Below are 6,443 nucleotides of genomic sequence, written 5' to 3'. Positions count from 1 at the left end.
TTTGATCCTGGGGAAATCATAGTTACAAAAATATGTAATGACTACCTGTGATAATGTAGGACAGTTGCTAAGGTCAGATAGAAAGTTTTGAAGATCTCTCTTTCAACTCCCTCACTTTACTGATTAATAAATTTGAGCTAAGGGATTAAGTCACTGTAGTTCCTCAGGTAGTCAGATCAAGCCTGACACTAACATCCCAGGGTCTCTTTACTCCTATTCTTGGAGTCACATATTCATATCACATCGTATTACATTGTTTTTTATGCTCCCCCCCCCCAAAAAAAACTATTACTGGTGTGATTTAGCAGAAACTTGATACTTTAGGTGGGATAGTGGATTGAGGGTGAAGAAACCTCTGAAAAAGTAAGGTTACTGGGTTGACAAAAATTAAAAGGTGTTAGCTTTAGGATTAAATCTTTCTGCTGATACTATTCCTGGGTTCTCTTCCTAAAGCCATGATCCATTTTATTCAAAACGATGTATTGCAGGACGTCTAGCCCTTGAGCCTCCGTTTTCATCACAACTAAATCCACCACATTCAGCACCATTTGCTCTTCCCCACAAAGTTCCAAATCCCTGTGGCCCGAGGTTCTCCGATTTTAGGCAGAAGTGCAGTTCTCTGGGTTGGCAATTCAGTCTCAGATGCGAGCGCTCTAAGGGAATGCAAATTCGGGGGACGGGTGAACTGGAGAAGCCAAGACCATGCTCAGTACCTGTGCCATTTCCTGCATGGGGGGCCGTTTGGACAAGACCTGAGGACAAGAATACCGACTCGGGCGGCTCCGGAACGTCCCGGCACCCGGCGCCCGTAATCTGTCCCGGCCTTCCCCACCCGACGCCTGTCGTAGCCCCGCGCCGTGCGTGACGCATCTACGTCACGCGTCAGGGCACGTGCAGCAGGGCCTGCGAGGACCCGCCCGAAGGCCTCGGGTCGCAGATGTTTGGCAGTGGGAGGAGGGGTGTTGGGGTACCCCTTTGCAGCTGGGTAAGGGAGGCTGCGGGTGTGGGCGAAGGCTGCGGCCCAGAAGGCGGGCCAGGGCGCCGGGGAGATGCGGCTGTGGTGGCCGAGCACCAGTGTGAGTGGGCGGCCTCTGCCTGGCACCTGGCCCTGCACCTACCCTAGACGCACCGCAGCCTTATCCCGACTCTGCGCCTCCAGATCAAGGTGAGGACAGCCCTCCGCGCAGCCACCGCGAGGGCGCCCCGACCACCCTCGCTGAGAGCAGCCCTAATAATTGAAAGAAAAAGAGGTCTCTCCTTTATTTTTCAAACGGGGGAAGGATGAAAATTGATTCCAGAGATTTTGAGCTATGGCGAAGTTACACTATTAGCCTGAAAGTAAACCCTTTGTAGAATAAAGGTGCTTAGTTTTTAAAAACTTGCTGACTTTGCCCCAGAGATTAAGCGATAACGTTTTGAAGTGGCACACACCCCTGACTTCTCAGTCGTTTCTTACTGTCCCGTGGGCGTTCTTCCTTGACATTCCAATTTAAAGTAAGGGCCTAGTCTTCTCTGTACATCATTCAGTTTCATTGCATTTATTACTACATGGGATGACTTCGTTTATTTGCTGTCTCCCATTATAACGTAAGCTCCATGAGAGCCTCATTCTGTTTTATTTACCACTGTCCCCAGTTTCTTGCATAGTGCCTGGCAATGTTTATCAAATAAAGCCTTTTCGGACTTTGGCCACCCAAAGTTGGCGCCCTTTCTCTTACTTGCATAGAGCACGTCTGTGTTACTGCTTTTATGATATTTTATTGTAATCATGTATGAAAGTGTTTGTTTTATATTGCATGCTCCTTTATTTAAGGACTTTCTTTGTTCATTTTTGTATCCCAGGTGTCTGGGATACAGTGGACACACTCAGATTTTTATTGAAAAGGTGAAAGCCATCCATAATAGAATCTCTGATTATCTGAATCTTTTTCTAAACTTCTTAGACCGTCTTAGAGGACTTCTTCTATTGTTATTCTCTCATTTTTCTTTCCGTTCTTGAAAGTCACTTTCTCCAGCTAAGAGAGACAATATACTGGTAAGGAGGGTTCGAAATTTTGAAAAGAGAATCCAGACAAGAGTCCTTGCTCTGCCACTTCCTGGTTTGGGAATACTTCCTAAATTCCTCAGGTGCTGGTTGGTCACTTGTAGATAGAGATAGTAATATTTATATTTGGTCCACAAAACTGGTCTGTTTTCTGTCTTTAAATAGAATCTGAAAAAATAATCTGGCTTTATACATCCAAAAGAAAAACTAAAGCTTGCTTTTCCAGTCTTCTGACTGCCGAGATAACACATACAAGACGTATTTAGTTTTTAGTTTTATTGACTTTTTCGGGTGAAAATTGAGTAAAAACTACAAATTAGGCAGATGCAATTTAAATCATTTTTCAAGAAGACTTCATTTTAAAATAAAAGACATTGTTATTACTATAAGTATACATATAGTTTTCACAATTTAGGACTGTAGGTAGTTTATTACATTTTTAATTTATAAGAATTCTTTTTGTACAAGGTACCTTAGAAATGACAGGATTGGTTGGTACTGGCTGAAAATAAATGTAGTCTCATGGCAAGTTTAGATAAATTTGCACATGGTGAATTATATTTTGTCTGAGCTCAGCTTTAAAGAGTTGTCATAGACTTGCTGTCGAAGTGTTGGGTCAAAGAAAGAGTGGAATGCATCCTTTACTGTTTCCATTTTTAGCACTGTTAAGTGAACATAACAGTTTACTTTTTTTAAAATTATGTAGAATTACATGGAATAACCTGTTTTTCATTACATTTGAATGTTACTGATTTCACAAAGGAGATTTGCTTAAGCATCTAGGCAATTAAGTTACACATTCTAGGACAATAGGTGAAGGAGATGAAATACAAAATCTGTATTTTAGTCATACCTGGCAGAGGCTACAGCATAAAGCAGTTAAATCTGAGACTCTAACCAAAGGCCATAAAAATATGTGGACTATGGATACTTAAATGTATTTGATACTGCTTTTCTTGAAAGGCTTTGATTAAGACTGCCTGTCTCCAAGGTGATGTCTATCAGAAGATATGTAGCTGCTCAAAACCTCTTACTTGCAGTGGTGACTACAGAGTTGATGAGGGAAATGTAAGAAAAGAAAAATTTTAGTTAAAAACGTAGGTTTATAACATAACTTTTCTAAGGTTAAAATAAGATCTTTTTGATCAGAAGAATATTTTATATCATATATAGTTAATTTTTTCAAGTACTGTATAGAATGCAGTTGTGAAACATTCACCTCAAAATCTGAGCAAGTTACTAATGAAAGAAATGGCTTTTCTAGGTTCTTGGAAGATAGCAGATAGTTTGATTCTGTTCCACTGGATGTAAGCTCCAGTAGAGCAAGAGTTTTTGTCTGTTTTGTTCACTACCCTATCCTCAGTGCTGAACAGTGATGACACGTAACAGATGTTCAATAAATAGTGAATGAATGGAAGAAATCCCCTTACCATTATTTCTGGAATAGCCTTTAGTGGTAATTTTTTTTTACCAAATTTGTTACAGTGATGTATTCATTGGGTTATTTCCTTTGTTTTTATTACATATTGAGGTGAAGATATATTTATAAATTTTTAAGGCATACAAATTATAGTACATTGATTTTTACCTGTCCATACACATGATAAGTTTTAGAAAAGTTACACTATCATTACCTTCAAAATCCTTATGTCCCCTTGTCCAATCCTATATCTTTATTTCTCCCACAGAGGTAGTAACCACTGTCCTGAATTTTATGTTTATGGTTTCCTTGTTTTTTTCTCTATTGTTTTACCACATATGTGTGTGCTCCTGATATAATACTTAGTTTTGTGTTTTTGAACTTCATATAAATTGAATCATGCCCTGCTTTTTTTTTTTTTTGTATCTTGCTGTTTCTCATTCAAAATTATTACGAGATTTATTCATGATGTTGCATATAACTACAATTCATTCGTTGTTATTGCTATATACTAACCATTATGGATGTGTTATATTTATAATTATAGTTGATGGATGTTTGGGTGGCTTACAGTTTCTTGGCATTACAAGTAGTGCAGCAGTGAACATTCACATGGCATGAGTCTTTGATTATAAAGCCCAGATAATCACAACAGAGGCCACTGGGAGCAACTTCAGGCTGGCTTCTGTGTCCTTGTAGCAGGACCCCAATAATCTTCAAAAAGCTTTCTTCCTTTCTGATCTGAGATCTCCCTGGTTCATCTTGTACTTCTGCTGCTGCAGACTGGTATCAGCTCTTTCTTCAAGGAGACCTGATTCATTGTAGGGGGAGAATTATATTAAAGCCCAGAATCTGGGTGCTAGGGTGCTCCTTTCTACTGAGTTGACAGTGTTTCTAATTATTTCAGTCTGTACAGCTAGGAAAAAAATGTATTTTTAAAAATCAGTTTATGATGATATGTTCATTTCTGTTTAACATTATGATATATTACTTTATTCTTTAATTTTATAATTAGATCTTTTTTCTCTTATTCTGAAATTCTTGATTCCTATAATTATTAACCCCAAAATGTGTTTATCCTGCTTTTGAAAATAATTTCAAGAGAGCCAATATCAATACTTCCAAGAAAATGACTGAATGAGATTTAAAATATCTTTTCAGTTCTTTTTGTCTTTGGAATGTTCTGAACTGTCTAAAGTCACTCAAAATAAATCATTTCTGGGTCTTATAACCAATTTGATACACAGCTAAGTTTTTTCCAATTTGTTTTCAGTTTTTAGTTAGGGATTACTTTTTAAAAATAAATATTTTGAAAAATTTTACATGTGTATTCTTTTGATCTCTACTGCATTATATTTTCATGTACTTATACATTTATCAATACTACATCCATGAACCTACTGCACTTTTAATTTTCTATTCTCAGATATATAGAATAATAGACTGCAGTTAATCTATTAAGTGTTATTTAGCAAAAAAAAAGCATAAAGGAAAATCAAAGACAAATGTTTCAATGTGTCTATTTTCTAGTTTTTATTGAGCTCAACTTGAATTAATTCATTTAATTAATTAGGATATGTCACTATGACAGGTAAAATAAATTAAAATGTAGTGGTTTGTATGTGGGGGTAAAAACTTTCTTCCCATACTGTTTGATAAACATTATGTGTGTGTATGTGTATGTAATGGGTCGTAAGTGTTTTACATTTGTATATCAGTTAACTGACTTCATGATGATCTTGTTAGTTATAAAATTTTTTTTCCTGCCTAAGACATAAGTAACAAATTTGATTACATTTATTTAGGAAATGTTTTTGTAATATTATAAAATTATAAAAGCATTATCTAAGTATTGGGAATATAGCCTTAAACCAACCAAAGACCCTGTGCTCATTTAGTTTATATTGCTGTGATGCAGGTAACAGACAACAAATCTGATCTTCCCAGCTTCCTACCATCTAACCAACCTCAGCAATTCCCAGACTTGGGCAGCAATGCTAAGGTTGCTAATTCTGTTCCCTGTGTGGCCTGTTACTTTTCTGTAACTATTTGAAGACTTGCATTGGGCTTTCCAGGTCTACTCCATATTAATGGTACCCAACTGGAATTGCAGAATATAGTTATTAAATAATTTTTAAGAAGAGACAAAATGTTATAAATATACCTACTTTGAAACATCTCTGAAAATTTGTATTTACAAGATACAGAACAGATACTTATTTTTGGTGTTAAAAAGATGGTTACTTATCTTACAGAAGAATTTATCTAGGGTTACTTTTAAAGAATAAGTTCCCCTTGTACATTTCAAATTATTCAATTTGCAAACATCCTATTTACATATATGCTGCCTCAAATTCTTATTAGAATTTATTTTATAAGTATGGAGCACTTTATTATGAGCTGTAAAGAATAACAACTGAAGAAGATAGCCATTGACATTTCATTTGACTTTATCCATAATAACATAAGATGCTTAAGGATATAGGTATAAAATATGATTAAATAAAAACCAGAATATTATCAGATATGGTCACAAATGTTAAGTGTGGCAGTGTGGGAGTTTTTTTTTGCTTATCCCTCCCTGTCTTTTTCCATCATTCCCCTTCCAAGGAGAGGGTCATTAAGAAAGAAAAGACAAAAACAATTTTGTTAGCATAATTAACATAGAGTCAGTTAAGCTTTAGGTGTAGGAAATATGAACATGAGAGATGTTTTTCTAGTAGATTTGTTAACTTTACAGGATACCTAGGAGGGTGAGAACATATGAAAAGAAAACCAGGGGAAACAGTTGAGAACTAGGACACTGAGGGGTGGGCAGATGGAAAAAGGAATTAGGGGATTGATTGGAGTGGAGAACAGGGAAGAAGCCCAGAGAGAGAAGGTACTAACAGGTGTTACTCTGTGGTAGACTCTGATAGCCAAGTATCTTAATAGGACAGGTAAAGGGTTTCATTATCTTGTAGACTCCCAGTTTGTGTG

The sequence above is a fragment of the Camelus dromedarius genome, chromosome 3 (genome assembly GCF_036321535.1).
Source record: "Camelus dromedarius isolate mCamDro1 chromosome 3, mCamDro1.pat, whole genome shotgun sequence".
Classification (NCBI taxonomy): domain Eukaryota; kingdom Metazoa; phylum Chordata; class Mammalia; order Artiodactyla; family Camelidae; genus Camelus; species Camelus dromedarius.
Note: the sequence above shows the minus strand (reverse complement) of the source record.